At 38.7% G+C, this 24,030-nt stretch overlaps 1 long non-coding RNA gene and 1 pseudogene across 2 annotated transcripts in view; one reads left to right on the forward strand and one right to left on the reverse strand.

Moving 5' to 3' along the window:
- Positions 1-24,030, reverse strand: part of LOC132538705 (uncharacterized) — a 216,868-nt gene that overhangs the window by 86,613 nt on the left and 106,225 nt on the right. The gene's annotated exons all lie outside the window — the stretch shown is intronic.
- On the forward strand, positions 9,109-10,301 carry LOC132538744 (cytochrome b-like; annotated as a pseudogene).

Here is a 24,030-nt window from a genome sequence, read left to right on the forward strand (position 1 = left end):
TCGAACAGGCCATGGCTGGTGCACCGCTATGTTCCATCGCTGGGGAGCCAGAGACGACCCAAACTGCCCCTGCGGCTACAGACAGACTATGACCCACATAGTCAATGACTGCCACCTCTCCAGATTCAAAGGAGGTCTTGAAACTTTACATCAGGCTCAACCTGACGCTGTTGACTGGCTACGGAAGAAGGGCAAACGCTAGAAGAAGAAGAATGATGATGATGATGATGATGATGATGATGATAATAATACAGAGGCATTGGGATTATGCTAAGTATGTAGCCTGAAAGAAACCTAAGAGTTAGAATTGACAGGACTTGGTGAATCATATATGTAGGAAGCTGTCTTACAGGCCATTTTAGGCCCTGGGTTAGAGCCCTGGCATCACATGGTAATATCATGGATTGTGGGTCATCTTGAGCTCTCTGCTTTCCTGGCCACTGGCAGCAGAGACTAGGGAGGCCCCTGGGGGCCCTGGAGGGCCCTGGCGATGAGGGAGAGTGCACGGAGAGGAAGGAAACACACAACCTCCTCCAGGAGAAGCCTGAGAGATGACTCATTTATTGGGGGATACAAGCAAGTAGATATACCCAAAGGTTTGAGAAAGGTTACGGTAATCATTAATCCATACACAATACAGAGTTAAATCTTGACCTATCAAGTACTGTGTTACTGTGTAAGGTGTGGATATGAGTTCACAATACATAGGTAAGCTTTTTTTTTCTAAGGGCGAATTACAAGCACCTCAGGGCAGGGGGAAAGGGGCAGTTGAGCAAAGCCAGGATATTTGTGGTGGGTTTTGGTTGGCCATGCACAGTAATGCATGGCCTTTTTACAAAGGGAATGAGGAAGCATGTGCAGGAAGGTACCCAGTCTGAAAAAGCCCATCCATCATAAGTTCACAAGGCCAGGAGGTACCTGTCTACCATCCCTCTGAAAGGGGGATTGGGGTCAACCTGCTCAGACTCTCATGGAAATAATGGCTTGGACTTCCCAGACAGTGGGCCCTTTGCCCACAATGGATAGTATGAGAGAGGTCCATGGGTGAACCACTCACACACTCTCTACACTCACACTACACACACTAAGGTGAAAATATCCCCAGCTCTTAAAATTTTAAAATTACTGGGCTGTTGAAAAAGTCATGACATATTCTCTACATTTTTTATGCAAAAATGTATCATGACTTTTCTGACAACCCAGTACTTTATTGATTTTATTGAATAGAGATAGAGAGAAATTGATGGAGGTAGGGGAGATAGAGAGGGAGAGACACCTGCAGCACTGCTTCAGCACTTGTGAAGCTTCAACTCAGCAAGTAGGGTCCCTGTGCATTGTAACGTGTGTGCTTTACCAGGTGTGCCAACACCTATCCCCTCAAATGGCTTTTATAAGTTTAAATTATTATCAGAGGTTAGCCAATTTTGAGTTTAGTTTAAGAATGAATTGCAGTCTCCTTATAATCACTAAAATATGAAATGTCTACCTTCATGTCATGCCTAATACTTATTTTGACTAGCCTGATTCAGCAGTTAAGATTGTATACTTGAAGACAGATGCCTACATGTCTTGAATAATCAGCCACTCTACTGACAACCACCAAATGATATTTGTTTAATATGTCAAAATTCCTGACTCAGAATTTAATGTTTATTGGAGAGCAAATTCCTAATGATTCCTAGAATAGCCTTCATTCAAAAAAGACTATTTGGGGGTAAGTGTGCTTGTTAATTGAAGCATATAATTTATTGAAGAGAGAAGAATGTGTAGGTTGAAAATATGTCTGAAGCTTGTAATTACTTGTTCCCCCCTGCTTACCTTCACAAAACCCTCATCTCAGTAGAATCTACCTTCCTCATTTTACTGACCTTGGTAAAACCAGTGAGGAAATCGCTCATCACCAGTTAATAGGGAAAATGTCACTGAATCACCAGTCTCCAACAAGTCACACTGTCTTTGACTTTGGGCCATTCAGTCACGTGAGACATTTCATCGTTAGACAGCCAATGACGAACGAATGCTGCATTGCAATGTTGGAGCAGACTCATTTTTGTGCCATTGTGAATAGCTGAGCACTGTTATGGGAAGAGCTTCCACCTGCTCCCAGGGTGATTGAGCTGGACTATTCACATATGCAAAGGAGCCTATTGTTGTCAAGAGCACTAACCCCAGTCACTGAGGCCACAGGATAGTCTGTCTGGAGAACGTATCAGAATGCTTCGTATCAAATAGCACAATGTGAACAGGCTCCATGAATCTCTATTATAAATAACAATCAGGCTGATGAAAATGATTTGACTCAAATACTTGAACAAAGACGGTGCCGCCAATAAATCCCATGGAAGCATATGCTCTGCAGATCTCAAATAAAATTTGATTCACTCCACAGCACAAAATTACACTTTGAGGGGGATTTTGCGTTCACAGGGCAGAAGCTCTTAGATGAAAGCAACCAGAAGTGAAATGCACAGCACCTAGCAAATGCCATTGAATTTGAAGCCTCTCTGGGTTTCATCAGATTCTTTTTAAGTCTTTTTCCCCCAATACTGCATTAACCTGATACTCCAGAAATGCAGCAGAAAAACAGAGTAACATAATCAGAGAAGGTATTATAAGGTCTATTAACAAATAGTTCAGTCACAGCAGCAGAAGGGAAACAGCTGTGGAAGCTGAAACCTTTAATATATCAACCCTCCTGTTGCTATTTACCAGAATTCTCTATTATCATTACAGTTGTGTCTGTCATTTGCACCTGGCACAAGGGTCTTGGGGAGCAATCATATATCATTTACAGTGTCAAGAGTAGAATCATTACTTCTCAATGCTGACTCCTTTGATTTTAAACAAAGAAAACACTTGAGTACACATTTAAACAGAGAGTTCACTACCCTAAGATTTATTAACTGAGACATATGCATAATATTGGTATTTCTTTAGTTTTTGTGTTTTATAGTGTTGTTTAATTAATCCTATTCATTGTCATACATATGTGTGTGTTATTTAGGATGTCACTCAAATGTATACCTGTGCTCAGAATGACTATTATCAGTCAAATATATATATATATATATGATATATTTTATGTTTTTCTATGCAAAAATATGTCATGACTTTTCTGACAAGCCAGTATATATTTCCTCTTTTTTGTTATTATTATTATTATTGTTACCAGAGTACTGTTCAGCTCTGGTTTATGGTGGTACAGGGGATTGAATCTGGTTCCTTGGAGTCTCTTTGCATAACCACTATGTTATGTAGCCCCAACGAAAAAAATTTTTTTGGATGGAGGGAATAGCTTAATGGTTATGCAAGCAGATTCTAATGCTTGAGGCTCTGAAGTCCTAGGTTCAGTCCCCCATACCACCATAAACAGAGCTGAGGTGGACTCTGGAGGGAATTTTTTTTTAATTTTTACATAATCATTTACATTTATTCAGAAAAAATGTATTCTTTTTTTCCCACATGGAACTCCTTTATCTAGGCCAATAACAGGTCAAAGAGGGTAGAACCTTTCAACAAACTACACATAGTTACAAAAAGTAGACAGTAAGCAAACATGCATTGTTTTTTTCTACCACTTGTGTTATTGCTAGGGCTTGGTGCCTGCAGAGTTCCATTTCTTCAAATAGCCATATTTTCCCTTTCTGATAGGGGGTGAGAGGCAGAGAGAGAAAAGGAGACACTGTAGCACTGCTCCACCACTCATGAAGCTTCCCTTTGAATGCATTCTCATGTAATGGCCAGGGGCTTAAACCAAGTCCACATGCATAGTGACATGTGCACTCTGCCAAATGAACCACCTGCTGGCCTCTGAACATTCCCTCTTGTATCTGCATTATACAGATTTCTGGAGCAATAAGGAGAAAGATGAAGGAGAAGGGTAAAAAGAAAAGAGGAGGTGGGGAGAGGAAGAGATCATACAGCTATGGAGCCAGGGAATGTTTATCATATGCCAATAGTCCCTCCAGTCCTCTGGTTCACTTAGATAAGTGTCCATTCTCTACTGGATTCCTGAAGATATTTATGGCTTTATCTCTACTCAGTCCCTGCTTGGCAGCCTTGAAGCTGCAGTCACAAAAGTCTTTTCACTACACATAACAGTCCTACAGCCATCAAATACAAATCATGATTCATGAATAGGAACATTCCAAGTTGCCCCAATTTCAGAACCCATCTTCTTCAGGTGGAAGATAAAGTCTAGCCTCACTTGGGAGGATGGAACATTCTCTACCATTGTTAATCCATGTTGAGGTCAAGGTCCTATGAGGGCCCACAAAGGGATCTACTGTGCTGTTCCTGATAGAGATGACTGGTAACAATAGAAGAGAGGTATTTACTTGAAGTCTAGGCCCATCATGTCTGTTTCGGAATCTCAGGACTCCCTGAATAGGGCCCCAGCTGACGGGGTGGTCTGATAGTGACTAAAGAGTCATCGTTAAAGTATGCCAGTCTCTTGCCCTTATTCAGCTTTTGCAGTCCTTACTTTGATAAGGTTAGCTTTGGAGTGACTGAGTGAAGTGCAATAGGAAATAGGTGAGGAGAGTATCTAAGTCTAAGTAGACACTTTTATTAGGAGCTTTATGGTGTCTTTTTAGGTCTTTCTACTTGCTTGCTTCATTTATTGACTCACTGCAGACTATTGTGTACTTTTGCTTTCAGGTATATATTTTGCCCTAATTTATGGATACATGTGAACATATACCCTATCTCATGTCATGACCAGAGAATGTGAGCTCAGAGCTACAGGGATGCAGAGGTCACATAGGCTCCTAAGCTGAATATGGGCCCCAGATCACATCAAATCAATGGGGTTTACAGTCAACAATATTTATACACCTTTCCAATATTTGGGAGCTACTCTATTCCCTGACCCAGCTTTCTGGTCCTTTTTCCAGCCATGACATCATCTCCCCAGACAATAATGTGGATCTACCTGCACATCAGATGTCAGACTCAGAAAAAAATAAATAAAACTAGTATAGTCACAGGCCCTTTGGAATATACCTAAAATAGGCCTACTAACTATCTACAAAACAGAGACCCCTCAACTCTTCATCTGCACTACTCCAGTCTTTAAGGTTCATGATTAATCAATAATTTTTTTGGCTTTATATGTTAACTCTTTTTCAGCCACCAGGTTGCAGATGCTAATATGATGCCAACCATTAGAAATACTACTTGGCCCTGAGTTTCCAACCAAGTCCCGTTTATATTCTGTGGGTTTTGTGGCAGTTATTCACCATGTGTCCCCAATTCATCAGGAGAACAATGTGGAAAGGCTCCCACTATACAACCCCACCTCTAGCCCACTGGGTGTAGATCTTCTCCTGAGTTTCCCAGCCAGTTCTCTGCCCCCAATGTCAGCACAGGGCCTCCTGGCTGCTGCTACAGCCTCTACGGGGCAGTAGCAATGGAGACAGTCACATTTGGTGAGCCTTAGGCGAGTATTCCTCTCCTCCCTCCAGCAGTCTTTTTGTTGGTAAAACGGACTGGAGGTGGCACCTCAACCAGCAAACTGCTTACCAGCAGCTTGGGAGTAGATATGGGCTTTAGCCCCAGAAGTCTCTCCCCTTAGGCTCCTCTCTGTCTACAAGCTGCATGTGTTTGCTCTCACTGGTGATTTGGTGGGTTCCCAAAGGAGTTCTAATCTTGTCTTGTTGCAGTCCCAGGTGGTTTCCTTTGATATTACTAGTTAACTGAGGAGAGGAGAGAAATGTAGATGCTGCTACTCTGTAGCCCTGACTCCAGAATTCCAGTCTCTTTAAAATTCTTTACAGGATGTGCAGGTGGAAGGTATGCTTCTGTAATTTCTTCTTCACTGAATGTGGACATAGACAAATCAATCCATACCCAGCCTGTTTCTATCTTTCCTTAGTGGGGTAGGGCTCTGGAAAGGTGAAATTTCAGGACACATTGATGATGTTGTCTGTCCAGGAAAATCAGGATGAAATCACAGCAGTGTCTGCAGCATGGTAAGATCTAAAACGGGAAAACTGTTTAATAAACAGGAACTCAAAGGTAGGAATAGAGCAGATGAAATTAGGGGTCTTTGTGTGGAAACAAGCTAGATGTCTATTTTAGGTATGACCCATGATTCTAGTACTTGTTGCCTAAGCCTAATGGCTAACATGGAGGAGGACTAAAAGATTTGCCTGGGAAAATAGAATCAGAGTTTAGAATAGAGCCAAAAAACCAAGTTGCAGATGCTACCATTATGCCAACCTGACTTTCCTGGGCAGACAACCTTACCAGTGTGTCCTGGAACCACACCTCTCCAGAGCCCTGCCTCACTAGGAAAAGATAGAAATAGGTTGGGAGTATGGATCCACCTGCCAACACCCATGTCCAGCAGAGAAGCAATTACAAAAACCAGAACACCCACCTCCTGCATCCCATAATGATCATGGGTCCATATTCCCAGAGAGATAAAGAATAGAAAAGTTTCCAGTGGAGGGGATAGGATACAGAACTCTGGTGGTGGGAATTGTACCCCTCTTGTCCTATGGTCTTGCTGATCATTATTAAATAATAATAATAATAATGCTAGAAAACTGGATTAGAGTAGATAGTGGCTCCCAAACATGAGGAAAGAGAAAAGTATATAAATATCATTAACTGTTTACTCCATAGATCTGACCTAGGGCACATGTCTATTCATATTTAGCACAGGAGCTTGTGTAACCTCTGAGTCCCTGTCAGTCTGAGCTCAAAGTCCATGGTAACAGCTAAGAACATTCTAGGTTGTACTCATAGCAGGACCAGACTTCCTCTAGTGGTGAAGTAGGCTGACATAGCCTCTATTCAAAGAGGGGGGCAGTCCCTACCATTGCTGCTCTATAGTGAGGTCAAGGTCCTAGAGAGGTTTACAAGAAGACTCACGATGAATTCCTGATGGAAGTTACCAATGATGGTGAAGACAAGGATCTGTTAGAGGTCTAGGCCCATCATATCTTTGTGGGAATCCCTGACTAGAACCCCAGATGATGGGGAGGTGTGATATTGACCCCAAAAGGCTATCATTAAAGTATGTCAGTCCCTTACCATTATCTAGCTTCTTTTTTTTTCTTTTTTTGCATCTTTCTTTCTTTTTCTTCTTCAGCATCTGTAGTCCTTTCTTTATCTGATGAGATTAGATGAGTGTCATTTGTTGCATTCAAACCAGTATTGTGTTTATGAGATCTGGTCTCCAGTTAGGGATGGGATAGACCTAGAGGTTGTCATCAGGGACAATAATTGTCCTGAAACCTCTAGGACTTTGCTTATATTTCTTGATACTTCTCCTCTTGTTCCCTACCCTGTAATACTGCCTCTGCTGACCCCAACTAAATCAATGCAACCAGTGCCACCATGCCATGTTTCACTCCGGACTGTATCCAGAGACACCAAACTTAAATGTCAACCTTTCAACTCTAATAATCTCATGAGACCTCTCCTAATACATGGGGCTACCTAGTTTGATTGCAGATAGTGCACCCTCTAACAGAAGCTAGATTTAGGCCAGGGCCCAATATGAATCTGAGATGATCACACTCAGGGCAAAACTTAAGAAACAAGAACAGAAAGGGGAAACAAAAAATAAAACTTGGACTGGTGGTGTATTGCTCCAAAGCAAAGGACTCTGGGAAAGGAGGGCAGAGAGGGGGGTTGGAAGCAGGAGGTGGCACTTTCAGGAATCGGAATTAACCAACCTTATATAGCCTTTCTACATATCTGCACACATGCATTTTTCAAAGCTATACTATTTATATACTCTGGATCAATTATTCATAATATAAAAGACGAACAAGATATTCGAAAAATAGGATCAATTTACAAAACTATACCCCTCACATCATCTGCCTTAATCATTGGAAATCTAGCCCTAACAGGAATACCTTATCTATCAGGCTTTTATTCAAAAGACCTAATTATTGAAGCCATTAACACGTCGTATACAAACGCCTGAGCCCTGACAATAACAATTATTGCAACCTCAATAACCGCCGTTTACAGCACCCGTATAATCATTATAGTTCTACTAAAAAACCCCCGATATAATACTATAGTCTCAATTAATGAAAATAATATATACTTAATTAACTCTATTAAACATCTAATAATTGGAAGTATCTTTGCAGGTTTTATACTTACGTATAGTATCAATCCCTTATTTATTCCTCCAACAACCATACCCCAACATATAAAATTAATAGCTTTAATTATCACTTTTATTGGATTTATAGTAGCATTTGACTTAAGCTTAATAACTCAATACCTTAAAATACCTCATAATTCTTACAACTTCAAATTTTCAAACCTATTAGGTTACTTCACTACCATTATGCATCGCCATCCTATAATTATAAGCCTAAAATATAGCCAAAATATATCTTCCTCCTTATTAGACCAATCATGATATGAGCATAATTTACCAATTATGTTAATTAATTTTCACAAACAAATGTCCAAAACCCTGTCTAAACAGACAGGCCTAATTAAATTATATTTCTCATCATTTTTTATCTCTATATCCATACTATTATTATTAACATTATTCATTATTTAACCCCCACGAGTAATTTCCATAATAATAATAACACAAAACACTAATGATCACCCAGAAACTACTACCAACCAAGACCCATAACTATATAATGCAGTTACCCCTATTGCCTCCTCACTAAAAAACCCTGAATCACCAGTGTCAAAGATAACTCAATCACCCTCACTGTCAAAATCTAAAGCATAGTATAACCCGTAATTGTTACCCATAACCATATAGGCTATAAATAAAAACTCACTCATACAACCTAATAACAATGAGCCTAACAAAATTTTATTTGAAGACCATACCTCAGGATACTCCTCTATTGCTATAGCTGCCGTATACCCAAATACAACTAATATACCTCCTAAATAAATTAAAAATACTAATAAACCTAAAAATGATCCCTCACAACTTATTACCAAGCCACACCCAAAACAACCACTAACAATTAACCCAAAACCCCCATAAATAGGCGAAGGTTTAGAAGAAAAACTAATAAAACCTACCACAAAAATTAAACTGAATAATAATACTAGATAGACCATCATAATTCTTGCACGAAAAATTTCGCGGCCTACGATATGAAAAATCATTGTTGTAACTCAACTACAAGAACCTAATGATAAATATACGAAAAACTCACCCCCTAATAAAAATTATTAATAATTCTTTTATTGATTTACCAACCCCATCTAATATTTCTTCTTGATGGAATTTTGGTTCTTTACTAGGCCTATGTTTAATTATCCAAATTATTACAGGTTTATTTCTAGCTATACACTATACATCAGATACACTTACAGCATTTTCATCCATTACCCATATTTGCCGAGATGTAAACTACGGTTGATTAATTCGCTATACACATGCCAATGGCGCCTCCATGTTTTTTATGTGCTTATTTCTACATATCGGCCGAGGCCTTTATTACGGATCATACTTATCTAACGAAACATGGAATGTTGGAGTTATATTACTAATTATTACAATAGCTACAGCTTTTATGGGTTACGTTCTACCATGAGGCCAAATATCCTTTTGAGGCGCTACAGTCATTACTAATTTATTATCTGCTATCCCCTACATTGGTACAGACTTAGTACAATGAATCTGAGGATCATTTTCAGTTGATAAAGCTACTCTAACCCGTTTTTTCGCCTTCCACTTCATTTTTCCTTTCATTATTGCAGCTCTAGTAATAATTCACTTATTATTTCTTCATGAAATTGGCTCTAATAACCCCACAGGAATTATTTCAGAATCTGACAAAATTCCATTCCACCCATACTATACCCTTAAAGACATACTAGGCATAATATTTCTACTCCTTGTTCTAATGATATTAGTCTTATTTTTTCCAGATCTTTTAGGTGATCCAGACAACTATACCCCCGCCAACCCCCTAAATACACCTCCCCATATTAAGCCTGAATGATACTTTCTATTTGCCTACGCAATTCTCCGATCTATTCCTAATAAACTAGGAGGTGTTCTAGCATTATTTATATCAATTCTTATCCTATTTCTCTTACCCTCCTTACACACTTCAAAACACCGAAGCATAGTATTCCGACCTGTAAGTCAATGTATTTTCTGACTACTAGTATCAGACTTACTAATTCTTACTTGAATTGGAAGCCAACCTGTAGAAAACCCATATATTATTATTGGCCAACTAGCCTCAATTTTTTATTTCCTATCTATTCTTATCTTAATTCCACTAGCAGGCCTTATTGAAAATTATCTATTTAAATGGAGAGTCTTCGTAGTATAACTATCAATACACTGGTCTTGTAAACCAAAAATGAGAAAATATTTCTCTCAAGACACTCAAGGAAAAGATTACTATCCTACCATCAACACCCAAAGTTGATATTCTACTTAAACTATTCCCTGAATAAGCATGCACATATATGTATTATCAACATTAAATTAATTCCCCCATAATGATATGCACTTAAATATTTAATAGTATAAAGACATTAAATTATATTTTTACTATATATTTATGTAATTCTAGCATATAAGCATGTACATTAAACTCTATAATTACATAAAACATTAAATCATTTAACAACAGATTATTAATTTCAATACGAATATCTAAATCAATTATAAGTTATTAATATTACGTAGTACATAATAATATTGATCGTACATAGCACATTCTATTAATAAACTTTATCTACCACCCGCATATCACCTCCATTAGGTTATTTCTTAATCTACCAACTCACGTGAAACCAACAACCCTTGTGAACAGTATCCCTCTCCTCGCCCCGGGCCCATTTAACTTGGGGGTTTCTAACCTTGTATTTCACAAGACATCTGGTTCTTTCTTCAGGACCAACTCACCTAAAATCGCCCACTCTTTCCCCTTAAATAAGACATCTCGATGGATTAATGTCTAATCAGCCCATGCCGAAGCATAACTGTGGTGCCATGCCCTTGGTATTTTTTTGGGGGGGGGATGCTTGGACTCAGCTATGGCCGTGAAGGGCCTTAACACAAATGCATGTATTGTAGCTGGACTTAACGTGTACCTCCGGTATCCTCATAATGGTTAGCATGGAATTTTGGTCAATGGAACTAGGAAATTCTTTCAATGGTTACAGGACATATAGTGTAATTCAAGAGTATCTAACGAGTGAAATGCTCTAGGCGCATGTAGTCAATGCTTTCTTAGACAATATCGTTAATGCTAGATGGACATAATACAATTCTATATTGAGTTATCCCCCCTTTCGTACGTTTACACGTACTTATACGTGGACACATCCACGTACCCAGATGTTCACATCCACACATACGTATATGTATACACATATGCAGACACAAACACGGACGCATACGCATACGCATATGCGAGTGCGAGTGCAGACACCTGAGCCTACACTTTTTAAATAACCAGCTTCCATAGCTCAAACCCCCCTTACCCCCCACCCACTGCAGACTAAACGAAATTCTTGACAAACCCCAAAACCAAGAAGGGTATGCAGCAATATATAAAATAAATTATTATTTCATATATTATGTAATAAACAAATTTTTTAATCTCCCATGTACTATACAAATTTTAAATTTCCTATTTACAAATTAAATTTAATAATAAATAATTTATCATATAATTATATATTAGATTTCACCTTCTTATTTTATTTATAAAAATTAATTATCTAAGATCTATCTATAAAAATTTTTAATTAGAATTAATCTATATTAATAATTTTACTAAATATAATTTATTTTATTTTACAAAATAAGATCTGAATAATCAAACTAGATCTATTTTATTTATATTCCTTATAATCATTAAATTTATTTATAGAATAATGTTAACGTAGCTTAAAATTAAAGCAAAGCACTGAAAATACTTAGAAGGGTCTATACCCCGTAAACATGCAATTAAAGGTCTGGTCCCAGCCTTCCTATTTTCTATTAGTAGAATTACACATGCAAGTATCAGCTACCCAGTGCGAATGCCCTCTAACCCTATCATTATAGGTATAAAGGAGCGGATATCAAGTACACATATATGTCGCTTATGACATCTTGCTTAACCACACCCCCACGGGAAACAGCAGTGATAAATATTGAGCTATAAACGAAAGTTTGACTAAGCCATACTAATTCAGGGTTGGTAAATCTCGTGCCAGCCACCGCGGTCATACGATTAACCCATGTAAATAGGAAATCGGCGTAAAGAGTGTTTAGGATACAAGATGATGGGCTGAATTTGGGAGTGAGAGTGTTTGAAAACATCTATTTTGGTGATATAAGAAATTGTATCCATGTGCCAACAACTTAACTGTAAACTATTAACTTCCCAATAAAAAGCAAAGGGGGAAGAAAGAAAGAAAGAAAGAAAGAAAGAGAGAGAGAGAGAGAGGAAGGAAGGAAGGAAGGAAGGAAGGAAGGAAGGAAGGAAGGAAGGAAGGAAGGAAGGAAGGAAGGAAGGAAGGAACTGGGACAGAAAGAGACAACACAAATAAAACTTGAACTGGGTTTGGTGTATTTTCCCAAAGCCAAGGACTCTAGGAAAGGAAGGTGGGAGGGAGTTTGGTCCTGGTGAATGATGGTGGCAAAGGACCGAAGCTGGAGCAGAGTGTGTTTTGGAGACACTGTACCCTGTACCAACAACTTTACTGTGACCCATTAATCCCCAATAAAGTAATAAAAAAATTAAGACTTGTACCAAAATACTCCCCCAAACTAAAACAAGGTTATCCATGAAATGATAACTTTCTTTTTCCTTTTCTATCTTATAAAGCCAAAGTTTGAATACCGGTGGGACTGGGGAGGAGCATGTCTCATGGGCTGTCAGTGCTTCAGCCCACCCTCATGTCCACTCTTCTGTCTCACATGACTTTTTCTTTTGTATTTTCATATTTTTTATTAATTGTTCCTTCTTTCTTCCTACCAGTCAGCTATCTTTCTGTTTGTATATCTGTGGCAAGGACAGAAACTACAGGAAAGTTTTAAGATTCATAAGCTACTAGTCAGGCACTCAAAGATGATGATGTGTTATTTCCTGTGATAAAAAAGGAGCAAGGACTGAGTTAAGAGGAACGACCCAGGGGATGGGTGGAGGCTCACCTGGTGGAGCACATGTTACCATGTGCAAGTACCCAGGTTCCAGCCCTGGGTCCCCATCTGCAGGGAGGAATGAGTGGTGAAGCAGTGCTTCGGTGCCCCTTTTTCTTTCTCCTTATCCACCTCCCTCTACCCTCTCAATGTCTCTGTTTTGATCCAAAGGGAAAAAACAATGGCCATTGCCAAGAACATTGGATTGGTTGTGCATGTTCAGATCCCCAGAGACAACCCTGGTCACAACTGAAAAATAAAAGAACATCCCAAAACAGGAGTGTTGGGAGATATCTCAAGATTATGCACTATGTTCCCATAGCACATCCCCTGTCTAGAGTTTCTTATGATCAAGTGTCCCATACAGTTACTCAGGATGTTTTCTGTAAGTCCAACTCTTGGTGTCCCCAATGTCACCTCTTTATTCTAACTTCTCACCACTGTTGTCAGTGCATCTTGGGGTCCCTTTCTTCCCTGATTCAAATTTACATTGGTCTTTCCCTGTTAAAGAGGGATTTGGACCCTAATTTAAGGATTGAGATAGTCATTCAGGCTGCCTATTGTGGACAAATCCAACAGAAAAAGATTATTTTTGAAAGCAAGTTAAACTCTCACTAACCCCAGGAAGTTTAGAGGAAGTATATTCCCAAACTCTCATAACTACAATTTATTTCTTGAAAAAATGTATTTTAGAAAACATGAATGGTGCTTTATCAAAATTATTTCAGAGACTGAGGACTCTCCTGAGCTTTCTTCTCAGCCAAGAGGAGAGAAAAAAATGCCTACTGGACAAAACAGTGCAACAAGTCTTTCCACAAAAGTGATGTATTATTCCAATTAGAAGACAAACCTGCAACTAATCTCTGTGCTTGCTATGAAGGAAAGAGCCCCTGCATGAATTCCTTGTTGCTTCTGTCACATGAAAATAAAAGCCAAGAACAGTGAGGCTGGGGAGATACCAGAGCAGTTATGCAGAGAAAAACTTTCTTTCCTTCTTTCTATCTCTCTTTCTTCCTTTTAAGAAAAAAAATCATTTTATTTATTTCACAGGAGAATGAATTTCACATGAGAAGGAGAAAGAAAAGACAGAGAATTTCTCTGGAACATTTGGCTCTGGGTATTGAACTGGAGCTTCAGGCATTTAAGTCCTGTGTTCTACCAGCTGCGTTATTTCCCAAAACAGCCTTTTCTATGAAGGGGAAAGCTTCATTTTGCTATATTGTACAATATGAGGTCAGAATATTTTTGATCCACCTGCACTTTTCCAGTCATAGTTTCTACCCCCAACCTCTCACTCTGTCTCTCAATTATAAATATCTTTGTGATGGGGAAAAAGCTCAGAAGACCAAGACCCTTAGTTTCCAAACCATTGAGACATTTTCCCAAATCCCTACTCCTATTTTACCCAGTTCCCCTATCCTTGGTCATCCCAGACAATACAAAAACCCATTCCTTTGGGAGCTCAGTTTCACACCCAGTCTCAAGACCTTAACAATGATCTATTTCTGGCCCCCACAGAATCATGTCAGTACTTGTTTTCCACCCAGTGACTCAGAGACTCATATTCTCTCCATCTGCTTTACTGTCTTTTTTCTCCATGTGGCCACTTTAGAGATCAGAAGGTTAAAGATCGTCTGAGGATATTTTTGCAAAATGACTTTCATGCCTGAGTCTCTGAGTTCCCAGGTTCAGTCCCCAACACTAGCTTAAGTCAGAGCTGAGTAGTGCTCTGGTCTCTCTCTCTCTCTCCCTCACTCTCTCTCTTTAAAATAAGTAAATATTAAATAAATATGAAAAAAAGAAAGTCAAGAGTTCCCATTCTTCTTTATAAACTTCCAGGATTCAGCTGACTTCTAGAAATCTACTTGGGATGACTAGCACAAAAACACCACACACACAAAAAAAAAACTATCAAGGGCCGAGTGGTCGTGCACATGGTTGAGTGCGCAAGTTACAACGCACCAGGACCTGGGTTCAAGTTCCAAGTCTCCACCTGCAGGAGGAAAGCTTTGCAAGTAATCTGCCTGTTTCTCTATATCCCCCTTTCTCTCAATTTCTGGCTGTCTCTATCAAATAAATAAATTTTTTTTAAAAAAAACTATCACTTTTTTGATTAACTTTGATATAAAATCATTACTCACAACTGTTTGTGTTTAAAAAAATAACCCTTCAAATTAAATACTTCCCAAGGGGGTTGGAGACCCAGTGCCCTATGGGAGAGGAAGGTGGCAATTTGGTGGCAGGTAAAGTGTGCTGGTATCTCTTTGGGGACATGGACACTGTCCCCATAGCAACAGCAACATGAGTGTAAATCATTTCCTCAAATTAAAAAAAAAAAAACTTGCTCATCAATTAAACATGCTCTAAGGCTAAAGGTTTTCAGATTTTTCTTTTTTTTTTAAATTTTTTAAAAATTTCTTTATTGTGGAATTACTGTTTCACATTCAACAGTAAATACAATAGTTTGTACATGCATAACATTTCACAGTTTTCATATAATAAGACAACCCCCACTAGGTCCTCTGTCAGCCTTCTTGGACCCGTATTCTTCCCCCCCACCTATCCCAGAGTCTTTTACTTTGGTTCAATATGCCAATTCCAGTTCAGGTTCTACTTGTGTTTTCTCTTCTGATCTTGTTTTTCAACTTATGCCTGAGAGTGAGATCATCCCATATTCATCCTTCTGTTTCTGACTTATTTCACTTAACATGAATTTTTCAAGGTGCATCCAAGATTGGCTAAAAATGGTGAAGTAGCTATTTTTTATAGCTGAGTAGTATTCCATTGTGTATATATACCACAACTTGCTCAGCCACTCATCTTTTGTTGGACATCTGGGTTGCCTCCAGGTTTTGGCAATTACAAATTGTGCTGCTAAGTACATATGTATACACAGATTTTTTTTGGATGGGTGTGTGGGTTCCTTTGGATATAACCCAGGAGAGAAATTGCAGGATCATAGGGTAGGTTCATTTCTAGCCTTCTAAGAGTTCTCCAGACTGTTCTCCACAGAGATTGGACCAATTGACATTCCCAACAGCAGTGCAGGAGGGTTCCTTTGACCCCACAACCTCTCCAACATTTGCTGCTGTTACCTTTTCTGATGTATGACATTCTCACAGGAGTGAAGTGATATCTTGTTGTTGTCTTTATTTGCATTTCTCTGACAATCAAAGACTTGGAGCATTTTTTCATGTGCTACTCAACCTTTTGGATCTCTTCTGCGGTGAATATTCTGTCCATGTCCTCCCCCCATTTTGGATTAGGTTATTTATTTTCTTGTGGTTAAATTTGGCAAGTTTGTTTATATAGTTTGGTTACTAGCCTCTTGTATGATGTATGGCATGTAAAGATCTCTCATTCTGTGAGGGGACTCTTGGTTTTGGTTAATGGTTTCTTTTGCTGTGCAGAAGCTTTTTAATTTGATGTAGTCCCATAGGTTTATGCTTGCCTTAGTCTTCTTTGTAATTGGATGGGGTTCATTGAAGATGTCTTTAAAATTTATGTGGAAAAGAGTTCTGCCAATATTTTCCTCTAAGTATCTGATAGTTTCTGGTCTAACATCCAAATCCTTGATCCACTTGGAATTTTGTATTTGGTGAAATATCGTGGTTTAGTTTCATTCTTCTGCATGTTTCAAACCATTTTTTCCAACACCATTTGTTGAAGAGACTCTGCTTTCCCCATTTAACAGTCTGGGCACCTTTGTCAAAGATTAGATGTCTATAGGTGTGGAGGCTTACTTCTGGGCTCTTAATTCTATTCGACTATTCCACTATTCGGTGTGTCTATTCATGATCCAGTACCAAGCAGTTTTGAAGACAATGGCCCTATAATACAATTTGAGATCTGGGGGTGTGATGCCTCCAATTCTGGTCTTTCTTCTCACTATTGTTTTGGCAATTCTAGGTCTTATCTGGTTCCAAATAAATATTTGTAGCATTTGTTCTATTCTAAAAAAAATGTGGTTGGGATGTTGATGGGGATAGCATTAAATTTGTATATGGCTCTGGGTAGTATATTCATTTTGATGATGTTAATTCTGCCAACCCATAAACATGGAATATCTTTCCACATCTTTGTGTCTTTTTCAATTTCCTTGAGTAGTGACTCATAATTTTCAGTATACAAGTCTTTCACTTCTTTTGTTAGGTTTATTCCTAAATATTTTTTGTTTTTGTTACTATAATAAAAGGAATTGATTTCTTCTAGCTTAGTGTTTGCATAGAGGAATGCCACTGACTTTTGAATGTTAATTTTGTAGCCTGACACCTTACTGTATTGCCTGATGATTTCCAAAAGCTTCTTGCTGGATTCCTTAGGTTTTTCAATGTACACTATCATGTCATCTGCAAATAGGGAGAGTTTGACTCCTTCTCTTCCAATCTGTATGCCTTTAATTCCTTGCTCCTGTCTGATTGCTATGGCAAGAATTTCCAACATTATGTTGATATTCTGCCTGAATGATCTGTCAAGCTGAGAGAGTGGGGTGTTGAAATCCCCTACTATGACTGTGTTGCTGTTAATATATTGCTGTAGCTCTTTCAGTAGATATTTGATGTATTTAGATGGCTTCTCATTGGGTGCATAGATGTTAATAACTGTTAAGTACTCTTGATTGACTGATCCTCTGAGCATTAAGTAGTCTCCATCCCTGTCTTTTTAAATTTAATTTATTTTAAAGTCTATCCTGTCAGACATGAGAATAGCTATTCCTGCCCTTTTTGTGGGCCATTGGCCTGTATGATAGTTTTCCATCCTTTTACTTTGAGTATGTGTTTGTCTTGTTGAGTTAGGTGAGTTTCCTGTAGACATATTGTTGGGTTGTGTTCTTTTATCCATCTTCCTGCTCTGTGCCTTTTAATAGGTGAATTCAGGCCACTGATATTTATTGATATCAGAGATTGAAGATATTTTAACACCATTCTTGTAGATCTTTAGAGTGTTCTGATAGATGGCAGACTTATGGTGATCTGACTATTTATAGGAGACCTTTCAGAACTTCTTTCAGGGCAGGCTTGGTGATAGTTAATTCTTTCAACTGTTGCTTGTCTGACAAGGTTTTTATGCCTCCATCTAGTCTGAATGATAGTCAAACAGGATACAGTAGTCTTGGTTGAAAGCATTTCTCATTTAGCACTTGACAGATATCTTGCCATTCTCTTCTGGCCTGTAGTGTTTGTGTGGAGAAGTCTGCTGCTAATCTTATGGGTTTTCCTCTGTAGTTGACTCTTTATTTTTCTCTTGCAGCCTTCAGGATCCTTTCTTTATCCTTATTCCTTTCCACTCTAAATATAATGTGTCTTGGTGTCTTTATGTCTGGGTTAATTTTGTTTGAGACCCTCTGGGCTTCTTGAACCTTTATGTCTTTGATGTTGTCTAGACTAGATAAATTCTCAGTTATTATGTCATGAAGAATTATTTCTTCCCCTCCCTCTCTTTCTTCCTCTGGTAAGCCAATAATGCGTATATTATTCCTTTTGAAGTCATCATATAGGTCTCTGTTGTTCAGTATCTCTTAATCTCTTTTTGAGATCTCTTACTTCTTTTTTAGTTGTCTCTAATTCATCTTCAATCTTGCTTATTCTATCTTCAGCCTCTTTTATTCAATATTCTCTCCCTCTACTGTTTTCTGGGATTCATCTATTTTGTTACCCTGTTCTAATACTGTTTTAGCTTGTTCAGCTAGTTGTGTTCTTAGCTCAGCTATTTCAACTTTCAGCTCTCTAATAACCTTGAGATAAATGGTGTTTTCTTCCATGGTCTCATTTGTTGTTTCTGCATTTCTGGTGACCATCCTTTCAAACTCTTTACTCACTCCTGTTATTATTTCCTTAACTAGTGTTTGGATGTTGACCTCATTATATTGTGTTTCAACCTTTGGGGGGCTTTTAGCTGGACTCTTGTCCTGGTTCATTTCTCCAATATTTCTTCTTGTTGGTTTAACCATTTTATATAGTATGTTATGAGGTCCCTCTCTCAGTACTTTTCAAATTACTGATCACTCTTGTCTGGATTGACTTGTGTCTATGTAAGGTAATTAAAGGGTTCACAGTTGTGGAAACTGACAATTGTTTCAATACTATTTTAATCCCTGGTTTGGAGCTCAGTGGCTTAAAAGCCTCTTTTGTTCTTTTTCTTCCCTGTAGGCTATAGAAGCCCAAGGGCTTTTAAACTATAAATAGGCTTCTTAACTTAATCACTGACTCCTGACCATGAGATAAAGCAAGGTGGGCCAGAGATAATCCAGTGGTTATGCAAATAGACTTTCACAGCCCCAATGCTAGGCCACCAAGGTACAAATATCCTCCTGAGTTTCCTTGTTAGTTCTCTGTCCCCTGGTGTCAGCACAGGGCCTCCCTGCCACTGCTCCAGATTCTGAGGGCATTAGCAATGGAGACTCACAGTTGCACTTGTTGAGTCTCAGGGAAGTCCTCTCCTCCCTTCAGCTGCCTTTTTGTTGGGGAAACAGATTGGAGGTGGTGTCTCAACTGGTAAACTGCCGGAATGTTACCAGTCACTTAATCTCTCCCTACCTCCTGTCTGTGCAGGAGCCACAGGTGTTTGCTTAAGTCGTTCTAGTCCTTTCTTGATGCAGTCCCAGGTGGTCTCCTTTGGTATTCCTAGTTGACCAGGGAGAGGAGAGGAGAGAAACACAGCTGCTGTTGCTCCATAGCCAGGCCTCCCCAGAATTTTTCTTTTCAATCCAACAACCCTATATAATTCCTACTTCCAGATTTTAAAACATGTTCTCAATATATCAGACAAAACTGAAACTCTATTCACATTCAAATGGCCCTAGCTTGTTTGTAATACTCATCAACTACTGGATACTTAGCTAATGATGGCAGATCTTCACACTTTGCCTTTTCAAACATGCACACTTCACACAGTTAACTTATTTACAAAGATAGAGTCCTAGCTGTCGAGGGAACTCTAAAAAAATCTGACAGTCTCTAGTATGCACTTCTTTTCTTTTTCTTCATTGGGGAAGAGGTAAATGGATTACAGTACAATTGTTGACATATGGTTATAATTTCTCATCTCCCTGTGATAGATGTCTGCAACTTTGGTGTCCTGGTGCATGATGATGGAAAAGGACCTAGACTGGGGAGGGGAATGTTTTGCATTTCTGAATCAATAGCACTTAATGTAGCACTAGGCTTAAGCTAGATCAACAATCAATCTTGGATGACTAAGTGAAATGAATGTAGGTCAGATAATTTCTTGAGATTAATTTAATTAATTATTCTTGAGATTAATTTAAACCACAACTGGTGGTTTATCTTTACATGAAGGGGGAAATATATATATATATACATATATATATATCTATATTTGATATATATACATTTGTTTAACATATAGTCCATTAACTGCTTCCTATAAATATGGTAGACCTAGAGACTTAATGATGTTCATATATATTTTTAAATTAGCTTTTTGCATTAATACTGGTGTGTTTGTATACATCCTTCAGCTCTGCAATTGAAGATGTTTGATTGTTCCACTTTTGAGTGATGGCAAGATTAATGAATAGGTTTAAGGACTGTCAGCTGGACCTGTAACTCATAAGGATTCCACCATCATCCTTTACCTATTGTCTTTAGAAACCACTGATGATCTTTGACCAGATTATTTCACTAAGATTGCAAATTGTTTATTCTAATAATGTGCCCTACTATAATACCATAGGCCCCCAGAACATACCTAAAATAGACTTCCTAGCTTCTTTCCACTCTAAAGTATTTATTCTCATCTGCTCTTTCCCTTCCTTTTGGTTCCTGATTATCAAACAATTTTTCCTGCTTTATATCCTATTACCTTTTAGCCACCAAGTTGCAAATGCTATTATGATCCCATGCTGATCTTGCTAGGCAAACAACCTCACCAATATATCCTGGAACCAAACCCTACTCCACTAGGAAAAGATAGAAACAGGCTGAAGGTATGGATCAATGTGCCCACATCTTTGTGCAGCAGAGAAGTGATTATAGAAGCCAGACCTTCCACCTTCTCCACCTCAAAACTAATTTTTGTTTGTATTCCCAGAGGAGGAGAAGTGCTTGGGGAAGATGAGCAAAGGGCTTTGATTCCCCACCCAATTCCATCATGACCCTGAGCAAGTGGAAGAAAACGGAAGAACACTCAGAAGGTGTAGGCGTAGGTGTGACTTAGAAAGGAAAAGAATGCAGGATCATAGAAATAATGGATAATATATATGTAGTTAAAGAAATGATAGTCAATCCATATCAGTGAACTTGAGAGAACCACTGTAGTTTCCGATGGGAAGAATGGGAACATAGAATTCTGGTGGTGGGAATGGTGTGGAATTATACTCCTGTTATCTTATGGTTTGGTAAATCAATATTAAATTATTAATAAAAAATAAAAATGATTTTTCCCCTTCTGGGCCAGGAGGTGGTGCACCTGGTTGAGAGTGCACATTGCAATGTGCAAAGAGCCAGGTTTGAGGCCCAGGTCCCCACCTACAGGAGGGGAAAGTTAATGACCGTTGAAGCAATGCTTCAGGTCTCTCTGTCTATCTTCCATTCCCCTCTCAATTTCTCTGTTTCTATCCAAAATGAAAGTTTGTAGTAGAAAGACAGGGTAAGTCACTGATAACCTCTATTTACCAATTTGCAGAATGATAAGGCGGTGCCTGGATAAGCCAACAAGGTTGTATTTTTTAAGTGGCATGAAAAATTCTCAAATTTAAAATATATATTTAATTTATTTACACAGTGCTGTGATTTTTCTTCAAGTACTTCCCATACTGGTCTAGTGAGAACTTCACATTTGGATCAGAGACCTTGACATAACTCCAGTGTTCTTAACCATCTTCCTTGCTTCTATTATAGAATTATAATTATTTTATTTAAGGGGTTAATGATTTACACTGCAATCATTGACAAATGAGTACAATTTCATTATGTACCAGGACCTCACAATTCTCTTTAATCCCATCCAATTCCTTCTTCCCCAGAGTCCTATATTTTGATTCTATACACCACTCCCAGTCCAGGTTTCACTCTGTGTTCCTTCCCTGTCTCTATTTCTTAAGTCCTGCTTATACATGAGAACATTTAGTATTTGTCCTTCTCTTTTTTGGCTCATCTCACATAATATGATATCTTTCTAGTTCCATCAAAGAAGACACAAAGAAGAGGACTTCATTTTTAACAGCTGAGTAGTTTTATATTGTGTATATATGCCACAATTTTTTAAACAATAATTTATTTTTATTGGCAGAATTAATGGCTTACAGTAAACACAGTTGTTGCCATATGTATAAACTTTCTCAGTTTTCTGAAAAACACTCTCACTCCCAGATTATATCCCATTCCACCATCATACACTAGGACCTGAAAGCCCCCCTGTGACCACTAAGGTCTTTTACTTTGTTGCAATACACCAAACCTAGTCCAAGTTCTACTCTGTGTTTTCCCTTTCTGCTTTGATTTCTCCTTTTCTGTCCATGAGTGAGATCATCCTATAGTCATCCTTCTCTTTCTGCCTTTTTTTGTTGTTGTTGTTAGCCATTCATCAACCTTTGGATATCTGGGTTACTTCCAAGTTTTAGCTATTACAAATTGTGTTGCTATGAACATAGGTATATATACTATTTTAATATTATTATTTAAAAATATTTTATGACAAGAGAGAGAAAGAGTGGAGAAAATGAGAGAAGGAGTTCTGCTACACGTGGTACTAGGGAATGAATCTGTAGCCTCTAGCTTACATCTCCCCAGTCCTATTTCATTCATTCATTCATTCATTCATTCATTCACTCATAATATGTGTGTGTATGAGATAGAAAATGAATGAGACCAGAACAGGCTCTGCTGTGTGTAGTGCTGGAGAACCACACATGCATGAGTGCATGCATGCAGGCTTCCTACATGTAAGGCATGTGCTACATATCTGAGCTACCCCTCCAGTCCTCTTCTATAGCCTTCTACCATGCTACTAAGACAGAGTACTCTAGAATCATGTTCCTATCATAGTTCTGGGATGAGTTTAAAACAATCCTTGCATCTTTTTAGTGGGTAATGAAATGTAGAGACCAATATCTGAAAATGCAGTTTGCTTGTTTTTACCAGGTTACCATTGATTATAAGAATTTTCGATTCAGACACATATTGAACACAGTGTAATTTTTTGCTGTTTTTAGCAAGATAAAGTTGCTGTACTGACCTTCCAATGAAAACATTACATGTCTACTAATTTCTTACTTCTCTATTTTATGAATTTTAGTTGCCAAAGGCAAAGAGAGAGAAAGGTAGACACCTGTAGACCTGTTTTGGCACTTGTGAAGTGACCCCCCCCCCTTACAGGTGAGGAGCCAGGAGTTTGAACCTGGATCCTTATGTGGGTCCTTGTGTTTAGTATTATGTGTGCTTAACCATGTGCCCCACTGTCGAGCCCTATTATTTTTTGTTTATTTATTTATTTCATCACTTCTGTAACCAAAGGTCTGTTCCCATCCCTACCCCCATAGATAACCACTATAATTCTCCCACAGTTGCTGGGCTAGTGTCACATGTGTGAGAGAGAGATGACCCAGAAACCAAGCTCGTGGCAGAGGACAATTCAAATCTTTATTCATTCAAGTGCCCCAGAGTCGGGTGGTAGCAAACCTGGTTAAGCCAGTGGCACAAACTGCAATAGCCAGCATCACCCTCTTGGTCTGCACACCCACCCTCCTCCAGCTCTGGACACAGAAGAGACAAGACAGAAATGGAAGTGGCTTGACAGTACCATACATGGTTAGGAAAGGGGTGGAGAAAGGCAAACGGGGCCGGGAATGGTATGGACCTCCCCAGTAACTGTTGTTAGGGGTTTTAACTGGTAGGATTAATAATAATACCCTGGAGAACTGGTAAGATTAATAATAATACCCTGGAGGCAGGGAGGGT

The sequence above is a fragment of the Erinaceus europaeus genome, chromosome 5 (genome assembly GCF_950295315.1).
Source record: "Erinaceus europaeus chromosome 5, mEriEur2.1, whole genome shotgun sequence".
Classification (NCBI taxonomy): domain Eukaryota; kingdom Metazoa; phylum Chordata; class Mammalia; order Eulipotyphla; family Erinaceidae; genus Erinaceus; species Erinaceus europaeus.